This window comes from Heterocephalus glaber, unplaced genomic scaffold, assembly GCF_053883595.1.
Source record: "Heterocephalus glaber isolate CG9 unplaced genomic scaffold, H.glaber_assembly_v1.0 deba00000281, whole genome shotgun sequence".
Taxonomy (NCBI): domain Eukaryota; kingdom Metazoa; phylum Chordata; class Mammalia; order Rodentia; family Bathyergidae; genus Heterocephalus; species Heterocephalus glaber.
In genome coordinates, this window is record NW_028258139.1 from 9,579,624 (window position 1) to 9,594,948 (window position 15,325).

At 39.6% G+C, this 15,325-nt stretch overlaps 1 protein-coding gene and 2 pseudogenes across 5 annotated transcripts in view; 1 reads left to right on the forward strand and 2 right to left on the reverse strand.

The window, feature by feature from the left end:
* Cecr2 (CECR2 histone acetyl-lysine reader) overlaps positions 1-15,325 on the reverse strand; it is a 144,657-nt gene that overhangs the window by 114,518 nt on the left and 14,814 nt on the right. The window lies entirely within an intron of this gene.
* On the reverse strand, positions 10,363-10,765 carry LOC101713986 (transcription initiation factor IIA subunit 2 pseudogene; annotated as a pseudogene).
* On the forward strand, positions 11,642-12,427 carry LOC147830215 (GPI ethanolamine phosphate transferase, stabilizing subunit-like; annotated as a pseudogene).

Sequence of the window (15,325 nt, forward strand, 5' to 3'; positions counted from 1 at the left end):
ATTGGACCTAAATTATCTCTAACATCTTTTCCAGTTCTTACTTCCTACAGATTTAAAAGCAACAGATCAGAGACAGGAAAAGATAAATGTGGAGTTCTAGAATGTGTTACAGATTACCTACAAAGAGACAACTCAGAAGATTCAAATACCAGTGAATCTGCCAAGAACAAATTCCAGATCAATAAACACTTGTTTTCATTATATAAGCAGGGTGATTATTAAGTAAATAATGATAAATACGCTATTCTATTTTAAAATCCTGAAGGGCAGGGGATTTAGCTCAGTGGCATCCCGCCTGCCTCCCAAGCACAAGGTCCTGAGTTTGATCCCCAGTACCCAATAAATAAACAAACAGACAAATAAATAATAAAATCCTGAAGGGGCTTACTTTGTAAGTAAATAAATCAGTAGAGGGAAGTAGTGACACAGAAACAAGTATCAAATATTTGCTGACTACTATATCTGGAAAAACACTAGACACAGGTTAAATACAAATATGGGGGCAAAACAAAAAACAAATATGGATAAAACACTATTCTTGCTTTTAAGAAGTTATTTCATTCATTCACTCAGTAAATATGTGCAAAGGTGATTCAGAAACATTCCAGGTAAAAGAGAAACCAGTGTAGGATTACAAATTCTGTTACAGATGTCCAACAAAAATGCTCAGCAAACACCATGTGGACTACAGTTTCAGACTTGAAAGATCTCATTTAAACCAAGGCATTCTGGCAGCTGTTAGATGAGTAAAAAAGAAACTGAGTCTAAGGCCAGATGAATGATTTGCTCAAATCACACAAGTAGTAAAAAATAGGGAGGCTGAGATGTGAAGTCCACCCTCCTTATTTTCTGAACGTTTCTTCCATAGCACTAAAAAAAAAAAAAAAAAGAAAGAAAGAAAACATCAAAATAATTTAGAATCCATAGAGACAGAAAATGAACTAATGGTTGGCAGGGGCATAGGGGAGGAGGAAATGGACAGTTGATTGTTTAATGAGTACAGGGTCTCCTTGTGAGGTGATAAAAAGTCTTAGAATCAGACAAAGTACCGTTGCACAACATTTTTAATTTACTAAATGGCACTGAATTGTTCACTTTAAAATAGTAGTTAATTTTGTTACATGAATTTTACCTCAGTTTAAAAAATAAACTTGAAAAATAAAACTGATAGTTTAGAAGCGATTACTATTACCTGAGAACAAAAATGTATGTGACAGAAGGTAAGAGTTTTGAATATCCATGTGCTAATCAAAACTCAAACTAAAAGCCGGGTGTGGTAGTGCATGCCTGTAATCCTAGCACTTGGGAGGCTAAGGCAAGAAGATCACCCCAAATTCGAAGGCAGCCTGGGGTACATACTGAATTCAAGGCCAGCTAGGACTGCGCAGTGAGATCCTGTATCAAAAAAAAAAGGCTCAAACTAAGCCAGGCCCAGGGGGCATGAGTCTTAAAGCCAACACTCTAGAAGGCTGTAGCAGAAGGATTACAAGTTTAAGCCAAACCTGGGCAAAAACAAAAGGGGATGGGGATGTAGCTTATTGCGAAGGCCCTGGGTTCAATCCCCAATGCTAAATACACAGACAGAGAGAGAGAGAGAGAGAGAGAGACATACACACACACACACACACACACACACACACACAAATTCTTCAAGCTAAGCTGGCTTCAGACTAGGGTTTCTCAAAACTCAGCACTCCTGACATTTGAGCCAGATGATTTTTTTGTTGTCCTGAGGAGCTGTCTTACACACTATATTATTATCCCTGGCCTCTACTCACTAGTGCATCTCCTTCCCCCTAAGTGGGACAACCAAAACTGTCTCCAGACACAGCCAAAGTCCTCTAGGAGCATATTACCCTTGTGCAGTTCCTCTGTTAGACAAAGTGCCTAGTTTCTCTGTATCTTAATTTCTACACCATCAGCTTGCCTGTCTAAAATAAAGGCTGATGTAAGCTCATCTTATTCAAAGTCTCCTTTGACATTTAGGTTCCAATCCAGATTTTGCTCCTCTGATGTATAATCCAGTTCAGCCTTCTCCTTCACCAATCTTGCTCTGTATCTCAGTAGATAGGTGGAAACATATGCTGAGACAACCAAAGAAATGATTTTACACTGAAATTTCCTCAAAGACAGTAAAATGGTCTATGAATAGAGTTAATCTTAAAATCCTATCCAAAAGAAATGTTATAAAAAGTTTTTCCATTTAGACCCTCAGAATACTATCATTAAAGGAGCATTCAAGTTGTCAAAAAACTAGTCTTGTAAACCTGTATTTTTAGTTTATTCATACTTAATATGCATCTTAATATACTTCCCTTTAAAACTGACTCTATTATCTGTTACCTCACTGGTTTTCAAAAAGATTTTAAGTTCCTCCATATTCACACAAGAATACCCCAGGCATGCCAGGCAGTAAAAGGTTCATTTAATTAGTTCTGTGTAATCTTAAAGAATTATAAGCAACTTAATTATTAAGTAGCCAATCAGTTAATCTCTGTAGTTGATTAGTGCACTAATGAAATAATGTCTTCCAGTTCAAAGCTGTCATTCCAATCAGGAGACTGCTCTTCACCTGGAAGAAAAAACTGGCAGGATTTCCAGACTCACAATAAATTTGGGAAGAGAGAAATGAATATATTTCCTACTTCACTCCTTTGTATTAAAGGATAACAAAGTGTCTGATCTGATATTTATACAAAACTCTAGACAACAATAGCAGAATATGCGTTCTTTTCAAGTGGATGTTACCAAGAGAAACTACATTCTGGGCCATAAAACAAGTCTCAATAAATTTTTGAAAATGAAAGTCAGGGCCAGGGATTTAGCTCAGTGGTTCCGCAGCCTGCCTCACAAGTGCAAAGTCCCGAGTTCGATCCCCAGTACCGAAAGAAAGAAAAAAAAAAAGACAGTCAGTCATACAAAGTATCCTAAGGACCAAAATGCAATTAAATTAGAAATTATCAACAGAAAGCTCTCTGGAAAATGTCCAAATAAATGTCAGAAAACCAATATCCTTGACACTTATAAAATATTCTCATTGGTAGAGGTAGAAATCAAAAGCAAACGATGAAAGGCTGAATGCTTTTTTTCTCCAAGCAAGGAACAAGTCAAAAATGCCTGCTTTGGTCACTACTGCTTCACATTTTATGCTGAGTTTCAGATACTACAATAAGGCAAGAAAAGTAAGAAGAGACATCCAGGTTGGAAAGAAGCAAAATCTGTCTTTATGCACACATAATATGATCATCTACACAGAAAATCCAATGGAATCTGTTTAAAAAGCTGGTGAAATTTGAGTTGTAGAAAACTACAGGTACAAGATAAATATACATCTTCAAACCAGAAAACAACTAAAAATTTTTTAAATGGTACAATAAAATTTAAAAAAAAAATGAAATGACAGGGCTGGGGATACAGGTCAGTGGTGGAGTGCTTGCCTAGCATGCACGAAGTCCTGACAAACAAAAACTATAAAATGCTTCCAGATAAATGTGATAAAAGATAATATATCTGAAAAGAGTAAAATATAAAATTTTCTGTGTAGTTCCAATTGACCTTGAGCTTACAGCAATCCTCTTGCCTCAACCTCAGGAGTGACAGGATTACAGGGATTGCCATCAAGCCTGGCTTGTTTCTTTTATGGTGCCAAGTATCAAACCCTGGGACTGAGCCAGGAGTGGTGGCACATGTCTATAATCCCAGCATTCGAGAGGCTGCAGCAGGAGAAACACTGTGAGTTCCAGGCCAGCCTGAATTATACTGGCAATACCCTGTCTCAAAAAACAAACCAACCAACCATCCAACCAACCCTGGGCCTAAAACATGCTAGGCCAGACCTCTACCAGCAAGCTATAACTCCAGCTCTAAATACTGTTAACATCAATTTTACATAAATTGACTTATATGTTCAACACAATCCCAATCAAAATGTTAGCAAGCTTTATTATAGAAACTGATAAACTTATTCCAAAATTCACTGGGAAATGCAAAAAGATAAAGTGGCCAGACAAATGAACAACAAAGTGAAAGGGCTAATATTTAACATTACTTGATTTCCAGACTTATTATTATTCAGTGGTGTAGACACTCTGGAAAACAAGCAGAAAAATGTCTTTAAGTCAAAATATGCAGGGCCGAGGATTTAGCTCAGTGGTTCTGTCGCCTGCCTCACGAGCACAAGGGACCTGAGTTCGATCCCCGGTACCAAAAAAAAAAAAAAAAAAAAAAGTGGAGCCATGGGGCCGGGGATTTAGTTCAGTGGTTCCAACGCCTGCCTCGCAAACTAAGGACCCGAGTTCGATCCCCAGTACCAAAAAAAAAAAAAATATATATATATATATATATATATGGAGCCATGAATGGTGGTATGCCCTATAAATCCCAGCACTTGGGAGGCTAAGACAGTAGGACTTCAAGCTCAACCTGGACTAAGTAGTAAGATGTAACTTCAGGAGAGGAGAGAGGGAGAAGGAGGGAGAGAGAGGAAAGAGAGGAGAGGAGAGGGAGAGGGGGAGAGGGGAAGAGGGGGGGAAGGGGGGAAGGGGGGAGGGGGGGAGGGGGGGAGGGGGAGAGAGAGAAACGTAACTCCAATTTCTAGGTACCTACCCAAAAGAAAACAAACTACCATAAGCAAATACTGTACATATAGCTATCACCCATAACACCCCAAATGTAGGGGAAAAAATCCACATATCCATCATCTGGTAAATGGATAAACAGAAAGAAGGACAGGAGCTGGGGATTTAGCTCAGTGGTTCCACCACTTGCAAGGCAGGCATAAGGACCCAAGTTCGATCCCCGGTGACAAAAAAAAACCCCCCTCAAAACAAAAAGAAGGACAGTCATACAATGAAATACTAGTCAGAAATTAAGTCACACAGAGTAAGTGCCAATGAGCCCATACTGGTAACAATAATAAACTAATGAGACATGATGAATAAATGTAATATGGTACACTAGACTGAATCTTGAAATAAATGAGACAGGAAAAGTAACACAAGGCTGTGTAATCCCAGCATTCTGTGAGGTTTATCCAGGAGAATCACAAATTTGAGCCCAGCCTGAGCAGCTTAGCTAGACCTTGTCTCAAAATAAAAAGTAAAGGGACTGGGGATACAGCTCAGTGCAAAGATCCTGGGTTCAGTTCTGCTGAGAAGGGGGGGGGTCGTGTCACAGAGGGAGGGGAAAGGGAGCAGGTAAAGAGGGAAAGGGCCAACAGAATGGGGACCGGCAGGAGAGAGTGACAGAGACAGAAACAGATGGAGATAGAGACAGAAAGAGACCATGCTAATGGGATCCAGAGGAAGTTTAGTTAATAGTACTGTACCAATGTTAATGTCTTTAACAAATATATCATGGCTGTATAACATCAACATTAGGAGAGGCTGGGTGAAGGGTGCACACAAGAAGGATCAGCAAACTACAGCCCAAGGGCCAAGTCCAGCCTACTCCCACTTTTATAAATAAAGTTTTATTAAAACACCAGCATGCCCATTCATTTACTCATTGTCTATGGCTACTTTTACCCAACTTCAGCAAAATAGTTCCAAGAAAAACCATCTGGTCTGCAATCTTAAATTATTTATTCTCTGGCTCTTTACAAGAGACATTTGCAGAGACTTGATATACACAGAGTCTCTATGATCACATCACTGTAACTTCTCCATAAATCTAAAATGAAGCTGAAAGTTGTTTAAGATAAATGTGCTCCTGGGCCGGGAATTTAGTTCAGTGGTTCTGCCGCCTGCCTCAAAAGCACAAGGACTCGAGTTCAATCCCTGGTACTAAAAATAAATAAATAAATAAATAAATAAATAAATAAATAAATAAAATTCAGTTGCTCAATGGGCTGGGGATTTAGCTCAGTGGTTCCACCACCTGCCTTGCAAGCACAAGGTCCTGAGATCAATCCCCTGCACCAAAAAATTAAAAATAAGTTGAAAAATATCCTTCTAATCCTCCTATCAAGCTGTATGAAGAGAAGCTAGGCATGGTGGGTGGCACACACCTGTAATCCCAGCACTCAGGAGGCTGAGGCAGAATTGCCATGAGTTTGAGGCCAGCCTGGGCTTCATAGTGAGTTCAAGGCCAGCCTGAACTACCTGGTGAGAACCTGTCTAAAAACATCCAAGCATGGGCCGGGGATTTAGCTCAGTGGGCAAGGACCAGAGTTCAATCCCCGATACCAAAAAATAAGAAAATAAAATAAAAATAAATAAAAATTAAAATAACCAGGCATGGTGTGGTACATGCCTATAATCTCAGCACTCAGGGGAGGCTGAGGCAGAAGGATTGCTGTTAGATCAAGGCCAAGCTGGGGTATGTAGTGAGTTCAAAACCAGTCTAAACTATACAGTGAGACCCCCCCCTTGTCTCAAAAACAACAACAACAAAAGTGTAAGAAATAAACTTGATCCACTGATAAACATCTCCAGCAGAAATTTCTGTCACCTGTCTATCCCCCAACTCCAAAGTATTTTATCTTTGGAAAAGAGAATACTAAATCATCATCAATCTTGTTTGAGAAGTGTAAAGACAATCTTACGTGGACAAGACTCCCCTGGAATCCTGCTAATAAACTCTACAAACAGGTAGGTGCAATTCCAACTACTTAACAAACCTCCTCCCCTGCAAAGCCCCTCGAGTAGATGTTCTATTCCTATGCTCCTACATCTAGAAGAGACCCCAGCAACCAGCACAGGCATTAGGGTACACCTTCCCTTTAAACGGAATATTCCAAAATGAAAGAACCTACAGGAAATAAGGCCTTGTTGTTTGGGTTTGGAATGTTTCCCCAAAATTCTCATACACTCAGAAGCACGGCTTTTGAAGGGTGGCTAGATTATGGGGGCACTGTATTCAGAGGTGGATTCATCCACAGGTGTGTTCAGAGGTTGAGTGTGCTGTTGGCAGTTGGGGTCTGGTTAGAAGAGGTAGGTCGCTGGGGGAGTGACCTGGAAGGGTTCATCTCCCTACCCAGCTCCTACTTTTCTCTCTGTTTCCTGGCTGCTAGAGCAGCTTTCCTCCACCATGCCCATCTGCTTGTCATTTCTGCACTGAAGCCAGCTGCTCATGGGCTGTAACTGGGAGCCAAAATAAGCCTCTTCACCTTTAAGTTGTGGGTGTCGGGTATTTTGTCCCAGCAATGAGAAAGGACTAAGATATAGGGCATTTCCCAAGAGCTTCCTAAGGGTAAAAGAAAAGAGACAGTGTCTGGCTACTTCAGCCTTATTCTACTGCCAACATGCACCTTGGTCATTCAGTTACCGTCCACCTTGCTAGACACTTCCCAGACCTCACTACTCATCTAATTCCACTACACCCTGATATAGTTAGTTGCCATTAAGCTCTCCCCTTCCCATGAACCTTTCTCTACTTTTCAAAATCAAATCTCTCTGCCTCAGTCATGTGATCATTAACTATCATGTCAACTTGAATGGATTAAGAAATGTCTAGCATTCTGCTGCCTGCCTCACAAGTGCCAAGGACCCGAGTTTGATCCCCGGTACCAAGAAGAAAAAAAAAAAGAAAAGAAATGTCTAGCAGATAGTAGAGTGCAATTCTAGGTGTGTCTAAGGATCACTGACACTGGCCAGCAACCTGAGGAAGAAAGACACATACCAGACATGGATGGTACCCACCAATAGGCTTATAGTCTGGACAGAATAAAAAAGTAAAGAAGGAAGTGTTAGGGCCAGGGATTTAGCTCAGTGGCACCACGCCTGCCTTACAAACACAAGGTCCTGGGTTCAATTGGGGGGGGGGGGTGTTGTTTCCTTTTTGGAACAGTTCCAGTCTTTGGCACTGCCTTTGGATATTGGTCTCTCATACACCAGACAATAGAATAATGTGATGCAATAAAAGAACTGCTCAAGACAAGTTCAAGTTCAGCATGGGCAATTTAGCAATACCTTGTGTCTCAAATAGAAAGGGCTGGAGATGTAGCTCACTGTGAAGACCCTGGGTTCAACCCTCAGTACCACCATTAAAAAAAAAAGTAAATGGTGTGGTTGCATTTTTAAAATTATTATGCTGAGTGAAAGATGCCAGAGACAAAAGAATAAAGGTCTAGTCATAGGAAATTCTAGAAAGGGCAAACTAATCTATAGTGATAAAGCAAATCAGTGACTGCCTCAGACCAGAGTTGGGTTTATGGAGAACTGTCAATGAACATAAAAAAATTTGAGTAGTAAAAATGTTATCTTGACTAAAGTGGTGGTAGTTATAAGAGTCCATGTATTTTTCAAAATTCGAACTATACTCTTAAAAAGGAGTACTTTAGGGCCAGGGATTTAGCTCAGTGGTTTTGCCTGCTATGCAAGCACAAGGACTCGAGTTCAAATCCCAGTACCAAAAAAAAAAAAAAGGAGTACTTTATTGTATTCAAATTGTAGTTCAATGAAATTAGAAAAAAAAAAAAAAAAGAAATTGACCTGTGCCTATAATCCCAGCACTAGGGAAGCTGAGGAAGAAGGATCACAAGTTCTAGGTCAGCCTGGGCAATTTACTGTGTTCTAAAGCAAAATTGGACTACACAATGAGACATCATCTCAAAAAACCAAAACAAGCCAGGTATGGTGGCACATGTCTGTGATTCTAGCACTTGGGAAGCTGAGGGGCAGGAGATCACCTCAAGTTTAAGGTCAACCTGGGCTACATAGCAAAACCCTGTCTCAAAACACCAAAATAAATAAATAAAATAAGCTAATCTGTGAAATCTCAAAATGAAATTAAGAAATCAATTCCATTCACAATAACACCAAAAATAACAGCAAAAACCTTACACTTGAAAAAGTACAAAACATTTTTCAGGGTCAGGGACTTAGCTCAGTGGCACCCCGCCTGCCTTCCAAGCACAAGGCCCTGAGTTCAATCCCCGGTACCACCAAAAAAAAATTTTTTTCTCCAAAGAAATTAAATATCTATGTGGGAGATTATCGCATGTTCATGGATAGAAAACTTTAAAATGGTAATACTTGACAAATTTATCCACAAATTCAATGTAATCCCTATCAAAATTTTATCTTTATAGAAACAAGCAGATTCTAAGCAACATAATAAAAATAAAATTAGAGGGCCAGGGATTTAGCTCAGTGGTTCCGCTGCCCACCTCACAAGCGCAAGGTCCCGAGTTTGATCCCCCTACCAAAAAAAAAAAGTGCTGAGGATGTGGCTCAGTGTTAGAGCATTTGCCTACCATGTGTGGGGTTAGGTTCAATCCCAGTGGGAGAGAGGGAATGAGGACAACCCACAGAATGGGTTAAGCTATCTGCAAATCATACACCTGAAATAAGATTTGTATCTGAAACATATAAAAACTCTTATACATCAATAATAAAAATAGAGATCATGCAATTTAAAAGTTGGCAACAGATCTGAAGAGACATTTCTCTAAAAGATATACAAATGGCTAATAACCACATGAAAAGATGCTGAACATCATTAGTCATCTAGGAAGTTTAAATCAAGACCACGTTCAGAAACCACTTCACAGCAAACAGGATGGCCAGAATCAGAGTCAGACAACTGTTGGCAAGGAGGTGGAGAAACTGGAACCTTCATATATTGCTAGCAGGAACATAAAATGGCATAGCCACTTCTCTAAACAGGCAATTCCTTAAATGATCAAAGGCTGTTACCATATGACCCAGAAATTCCACTCCCGAATATGAATATTGAGAACTGAAACCCTATCCTCTCAAACACCTGTACGTGATCATTCCTTGAAATACTATTTGTAACAGTTAAAAGGTGGAAATAACCTAAATGTCCATCAATTGACACAGTATTCTATACAATGATATAAGAATGAAATACTTATACTTCCTACAACACGGATGAACCTTAAAAATATTATGCCCAGTAAAAAAAATTCCAGTCACGAAAGGCCACATACTAGATGACTTCATTCATTTTAATAATCTAGAATAGAGAAATCTACAGGAACAGAAAGATTAGTGACTGCTGAGGGCTGGGAAGGTGAGACTGAGATCTGAAGAGTAGCACAGGGTTCCTTTGAGGTAACAAAACTATTCTGCATGTTCCAAGATGACGAGTACACCATCTGTGAATATACTGAAACCTACTAACTTAAAACACTCTAAATGGGCAAACTGTGTGTTATGTAAATTTAACTAATTTATTTTTTCGAGGTTTAAAATAAGTTTATTAAAGAGTGTTCTCAGGAGGGTGACAACTCTGATTTGTCATTAAGAAAAAAATTAGGTTTCTTCATGCTTTGTAATAAAGGTATGTAAGAGGATAGAGTTATAAGCATTTTTCTACCAGAATTCTCTGATAGTATAATATAGTGTAGTCATTTCTGCAATGCTAGAATAAATTTTTTAAAAGTCTCTTCTATGCTACTCTTCAAAAAGTGATGAATAACAGGAGATGGCATCAAAAAGCCATTTTTTTTCCTATTCATTCTGTAGTATTGGAGCCAGTATTTTTACCATTGCACACTACAATTTTCACTTTATCCACTTTAATAAGTTGTCACCTCTCTGAATTCAACATCGTACAATACAAAAGTCCACACATTATTGCAGAATCTGTATGTATTCAGAGAGCCCCTGAAATTGACTCTGTTCCTGACCCTCTGAGCCAATGCTGAATTTATAGCCTTATCAAACTGAAGTAGAACTTGGAGGGCAAGTTGGGGGGTGATCTGTTGAGACTGGATGAGCTCATCTAGGCTTTCCTGAAGACTGTTTCCAAAGGTGGTATTTCTGTATAACTGATACGCCATGACTCAGGAGGAAGAAATTACTTTATTTTCACACTTGCATTGATATCTTATTTTACATTTAACTTCTGGCTCCTCCAACAGAATATTAGCTTTGCGGATTTTTGTCTGTTTTGTTCACTGAAGTAAACCAGGCATCTAGAACAGTACCAGTCCCTGCGGGAGGCGCTTCCCACCCTGGAACACAGCACAGGAGCGGCCAGGGGGCCGCAGGAGCAGCAGCCTAGCCGACCACCTCCTCAGCCACCGCGGAAACCACAGCACTAATTTCTTGATTAATCAATCACTGATTAAATCTCACTAAAGCTATTTTTTATTTATTTTTTATTTTTTGGTTCCAGGGATAGAGCTCAGGACCTTGCCCTTGCGAGGCAGGCACCAGAACCACTGAGCTAAATCCAGGGCCCTAAAGCTATTTTTTAAACAAAAACATTTGTATTCGGCAATCACTTAAATCCACAAAGTAGATGTGGGTGTGGTGGTGCACACCTGTAATCCCAACACTTGAGAGGCAGAGGCAAGAGGACTGACGCCAGGGCCAGCCTGGGCTACACAAAGGAAGACCTTGCCTCAAAAAAAAAAAGAACTGAGAGCCGGGGATTTAGCTTAGTGGTTCCGCTGCCTGCCTCGAAAGTGGAAGGACCCAAGTTCGATCCCAGGTACCAAAAAAAAAAGGAACTGAAGCTTTTGATCATCAATGCGATGTAAATTTTCCAAGAAAATCTTTTTTAAAATTTTATAAATTATATTCTCTTGCTAGACACTAAAAACAATGTTTAATCAACCACATAAAATCTGAGTGAAAAAGGTGCCCCTCACACCTGATAATGAGGCAGTAGCTCTTCCTGCCCTTCAGTGAGCAGCAGGAGTTAAGACAGCCACCCCAAAAACACCATGAAAGATACTGATGTCAAGAGACAATGGTTATGTCCATTTTTCATGTATATACATTCTAAGCATCTTTATTCCATCATTCTTCACGGAGAATTTACCAATATTGGAAACTGTCTAGACATAGTTATAATGATAGTTATATTTCTGTTTTCTTTTTTAACTTCAGCTAAGCCAAGTATATCATCTAAAAGTTCATTATCACATAAGCTAAGCACATTTTTGAAATATATCTACTTTGTGTCCTTTTTTCTCCTTTTCCATAATTTTTGTTCTATATGGTGCACTTAATTGGATGGTGTTGGTTTTTGAGGTTTTTGTTTTTTTGAGACAAGGTCTAGCTATGTAGTTCAGACTGGCCTTGAACTTATTATAGAGCCTAGGCTGGCCTTGAACTCAAAGCAATCCTCCTGCCTCAGCCTCCCAAGTATTGGGATTACACACATGCACCACCATGCCTGGCTGGGTGTTGAAAATTTTATATGCAGTTTGTCTACTTTTACTATTATACCTTGTTTATATTTTTAGGACCAAACCTCAAAGCATGGCCAAGAGTTTTCTGTAGAAATGGAGTTATATCTATTTGGGAGAACAGTTTCCAAATCATTACCATTTCTAGTTTTGTAGGACCATGGGTTGGAGTGTTTCCTACTCCACTAGATTGGGCAAGACTATGGCAGGCCCACCTCCTATATGCTTGGAGTAACTCCTGGCTAGTGGGTGGCCTTGTTTATTTCACCACTCTGAATATACTGGAATAGAAAGCAACTTACACACAAGAGCAATTAATTGGAATAAAGGGAGAAAATATTTCTTTGTGCAGATTTCGTAAGGGCTATGCAGAACGTATATGGTCAAAGCCAAGCAGTTCCATTTACAGCACTTTATTTCTAAAATGTATTTTCAACATGATGTGATTGTAGCTTGAAAGCCCTAGACTATACCTTCTAGTTGAAATAAAAGTATAATAGAAAAAAGAAAACTGAATGCCAGCTTACAAAGGGAATAATAAAATTTCAAAGTAACTATTCAGCAAATACAATGTAATGACTGAGGTAAAAACATGCATGAATTAAAATTACTGTTGGGTGAAATTCTGATGAGAAACACACATAGTATGTTTACATAGTACTTTCCCACCAGATTCTTATTCATTTATAAAGGAAAAACAGTAATGTCCCAGTGGAGAAATCTGGCAGACACCACTTTAGCCAGGTGATCGTTTAACAGCAACCAATAATGAACCCAATCATCATTCAATTCCTGATAGTATGCACCTCCTGCCAAAAACATAAGGCCTGAATTATCCTGAGGGTATATATGACAACAAATGGACAGAGCCAATGTTAAATAAATAGCTTGTATGGGGCCGGGGGTTTAGCTCAGTGGTTTTGCCGCCAGCTGCGCAAGCGCAAGAACCCGAGTTCGATCCCCAGTACCAAAAAAAAAAAGTAAGACTTCAAATAAATAATTTGTACTTTCCCAAAAAGATCAAGAGTAAGCGAGACTGAAAAAGTACTCCAGATCAGAGGAAACTAAAGGGATCAATAGCTAAATATGTGATCTTAGATTGAAAACCTGAACCAGAAAAATAATTTCTAAAATAATAATGCCCGTGAAAAATTACATAAATCACACATATTAACACTGGATTAGTATCATGCCAATACTTGATATAATATTATCTACATATTTTATTCAGTATTAATTCCCTGATTTTGATAGTTGTACTATGATTATATACAGAATATCTGTTAAGGCACTTACAACACTGAAATGTCAAGGGGTGAAAAAATATGTCTGCAAGTTAATATCAGACAGTAACTATGAGGCGAGGGATAGGGAGGATACAGGAGAGTGGCAGGAAAAGGAGGTCTGTAATAAAGCAAGTGATACTGAATTACAGTGAAGACTAAGGAATTTTTTTGTATTAGTTTTGCAACTTTCTTTAAGTCTGACATCATTTATTCAGGGAGTTCCTTTGTGGTTGTTGTTTTTGAGACATTGTCTATATAACTCATGGTGGCCGCACTGAGCTAGCCAGACCTAAAATTCATAGCAATCCTTCTGCCTCAACCTCCTTGTGCTGAGATGAGAAGTATGTGCATGTGCCACCACAACCAGCAAAGCTTGACACGACTGGCCGGGGATTTAGCTCAGTGGTTCTGGCTCCTGCCTCACAAGCTCAAGATCCAGAGTTCAAGCCCCAGGACCAAAAAAACCCCAAAAAACCAATGGGTAAAAAGACTCTTACAAAAAAAGAGAAAGAAACAAATAGATAATAGCACAAAACTTTAAAAAAAAAAAAGCTTGACATGACTTTAAAACAAAGTTTTAGAAAGCTGTGGCCACTATTACAATATAGTGGGAAATGACAAAGGCAATTAACTCTTCAAAGGCATTGGCATGTTCTGCACATAAACAACTACAAAAAGGGCCGGGGATTTAGCTCAGTGGTTCTGCAGCCTGCCTTGCAAGCACCGCAAGGACCTGAATTTGATCCCCGGTACCAAAAAAACAAAACTAAAAACAGAGGTTGGGGATGTGGCTCAGTGCTGGCACGCTTGCCTAGTGTGAGTGGTACAATTCCCCAGCACCCTCCCCTCAAAAGTGAAAAAAAGTATCATTTTTAAAAATTCAGTATCCTTTGTTTTCTTTTTTTTGGTCCCGGGGATAGAACTCTAGATCTTGTGCAAGGCAAGTGCGGTGCCACTGAGCTAAATCCCCAGCTCAATTCAGTAACCTTTATAATTTTGCTTAAAAATTTGTGGTTTTGAGACAGGTTCTCACTATATAGTTCAGGTTGGCCTGGAACTCACTATGTAGTCCAGGCTGGCTTTGAACTCACGGTGATCCTCCTTCCTCAGCCTCCTGAGTGCTAGGACTACAGTTGTGCACCATCACGCCTGGCTACTTGAAATATTCCTAATTCCACAATAGAATCAAAAATTTACTCTTATTTGTCTTCACATAGACCCCTAAATAAACCTGCACTAGATAGCAATTTTCCCCTCTCTCTGGAACTACCATTCAGTTCATTTACCAATAAATGCCTTGGCTTTTTTTTTTGGTGCTGGGGATCAAACTCCGGTCCTTGCACTTGCACAGCAGGCAGCGAAACCACTGAGCTAAATCCCCAGCCCAATGCCTTGGCATTTAATGAAGTTAGGCAGCCTGGACTCAGGGCTGGTCATTGTCATTGGATACATCACTTTACTTCTGTACTTAAGTTTCCTGTCTAGAGTGGAATCCAGATGATGCCTACCTACCTCACTGAGGAATTCAAAAGAAGTTGGGGGGGGGCGGTGATAGACACCTGTAATTCTAGCACTTGGGGGACAGAGGCAGGAGGATAACAAATTCAAGCCCACCCTGGACAATGTAATGACTCAGCAACACCTAGTGTCAAAAAAATGAAAGAGAGAGACAAAGAGAAAATAACATGACCACTGGTCATAGGCTGAAAATAAACAGGAGTTGCCCATTGAAAGCAAATATAAATCAATTCTGTAGGGACACATCTTTCACCCAGCCCTTACAGGATTCCCACAGATAAAATGCCAGTAAAAGTGAGCTCACAGCCAGGCATGGTGGTGCACACCTGTAATCCCAACACTCGAGAAGCAGAGGCAGGAGGACTGTTGTGAGTTTGAGCCCAGCCTGGGCAACACAGTGAGTTCAAGCCAG